Source organism: Sus scrofa, chromosome 4, assembly GCF_000003025.6.
Source record: "Sus scrofa isolate TJ Tabasco breed Duroc chromosome 4, Sscrofa11.1, whole genome shotgun sequence".
NCBI lineage: Eukaryota > Metazoa > Chordata > Mammalia > Artiodactyla > Suidae > Sus > Sus scrofa.
This window is the reverse complement of record NC_010446.5, coordinates 69968329-69970363: the sequence shown is the minus strand read 5'-3', so window position 1 is coordinate 69970363 and position 2035 is coordinate 69968329. Positions and strand designations below refer to the sequence as shown.

At 55.0% G+C, this 2035-nt stretch overlaps 1 non-coding gene across 1 annotated transcript; it reads left to right on the top strand.

The window, feature by feature from the left end:
* On the top strand, positions 1406-1510 carry MIR124A-1 (microRNA 124a-1). Its single transcript, NR_035373.1, has one exon. It is a non-coding gene; the product is annotated as a microRNA 124a-1 (primary transcript).

The window sequence follows — 2035 nt, the reverse complement described above, 5'->3', positions numbered from 1 at the left end:
CGGGACCTGGGCACACCGCCACCGCGCCGCCCCCCAGGATGTGCGCCCTGGGCTCGGAGCGCCGAGGTCGCCTCGGTGCGGGGCTGAAGCCCCGGACAGAGGTCGCGGCCCGCCGGCTGGGGTCTCGTCCTCTCGTCACCTTATCTCCCTCGCCTGCTCCCTCCCACCTCCAGCCCTTTCTCCCCAGCCTCCCCCTCCTTCCTCCCTCTCTAATTCTGCGCTGTGATTCTGTCTTTCAGGGGCGCGTTGCGGGGTCTCTGCGTTAGACCGGTTCTCAGCGGTTTCTGCAGCCACAGCCTGGCTCTACGCCTCCCCCCGGGCCGCGGGGGCGGAGAATCCTCCCTTCCTCGGACACTGGAGCCGGAGCGGACCTTGCCCTCCCGCGGACCGCGCGGTAGGGGACGCCGAGAAAAGAGCCCCTGCGCCCGCCGCCTCCGGCCCGCCGCGCAGAGGGCTCCGCCCGTAGAGGTCAACTCCCCTCACCCTTTCGGCTCTCCTGATCGCCCTCCCTCCGCCCGGCCCAGGCTCCGCCAGCCTCCCGACTCGGGCCGCAGTCTGAGGAGTGCGCCTCCGCTGCGCTGCTCTGAACCTTAACCCCGAGCCGGGCCCAGACCCGAGGTCCGCGCACCCCGGCGGTGGGGAAGCCTTAGCGAGCAGCCTTTTCTCTGCAGCAAAGCTGTAGGAAGACCAGATGGGCCGCGCAGCTCTCTCGGGACTAGGCAGGTGCGGTTGAGTTAATTTTTCCGCATTACAAAGAAAGATGACCCAGTCCGCCCTTGGACCCTCATCTCTTCCCCAAATCTCCCAACCAGAACCGCGGTAACGTTATCAGAGGACACAGAGACTAGGCATATCTGCGTGATTATCTTACACACACACACACACACACACACACACACACACGTATGAGTATTTTCTTTTTTATGTGCCAGATCTCATCCTCGACAGCTGGAAATGACTGGCAAAGCTTTCTGCAGAACAGAAAGTCCTTAAAACCTGCCATTCCTTACAAGTGACTTAGAAGAGATGCAAGGCTAACCAACTCAGTTCATTGCCTTGAGTAAAACAACACGTTTACGAACTTAGTTCTGCACCAGAAGGGTGATTAACTTCGATACACGCCATCATTTGAAACTAGATTTGTAGGCGTATGTATGTTCTTAGGTGTGCTATAAATGGCATGCAGATATATGCATATGTATATGCAGACACTTACATCGTCTACACTTCCACCGAACAGACTAATTAGCAGTGGCTCTGGCAGCCGTGGCAGGAGGCTAGCTGAAACAGAAGCCTGAGCTTATGAGTTAGGACTCTGGAGGAGTCATAGGGACTCAAGCTCAGGGCAGGGGAAAAGGGCAGAAGGAGAAGTGTGGCATTCGCAATGGGTCAGTTACTTTCCGGATCAAGACCAGACTCTGCCCTCCGTGTTCACAGCGGACCTTGATTTAATGTCATACAATTAAGGCACGCGGTGAATGCCAAGAGCGGAGCCTACGGCTGCACTTGAAGGACACTAGAGCGTCTTAGAATAAGAAAGTGCAAAAGGCACTTGCAAGGGTGGGCTGAGGGGTGGTAGAATGGAACCCATCCTTTAACACATAAAGACCCTCAAACTGATTTCAGAACCAGCCTAGTGTTCCAAAAGCAGAAGGGTCATAGTTTTCACTAAGAGCCTCGGAAATCCGCAAGCAAATCCCCCAGGGGGATTTTAGCGGAGCCTCAGTGACAGCTGTCAGGAGAGCAGTAGTTCCCGTCTGTGCAAATATTCCAGAGAGTTGAGGCGTTTAGAAAGCACTGGTTCTTTCAAGAGCAGGTAGTGTGATTGTTTGCAATCCTGGGCCAAGATGCGGAAACAAATCAGAAGGGAGAGGATAATAACATTAAATGGCGCCCTCAACACACTGCGCAAGAAACCTCAAATAGTTCAGCTACTTCAGGAAGCTCTGAACACAGCCCCCCCTCCCCCTTCTCTTCCCAGTCTAGAGCTGGCCTCGCCTACTTAAAAAAAAAAAAAAAAAAAAAAAAAAGAAGA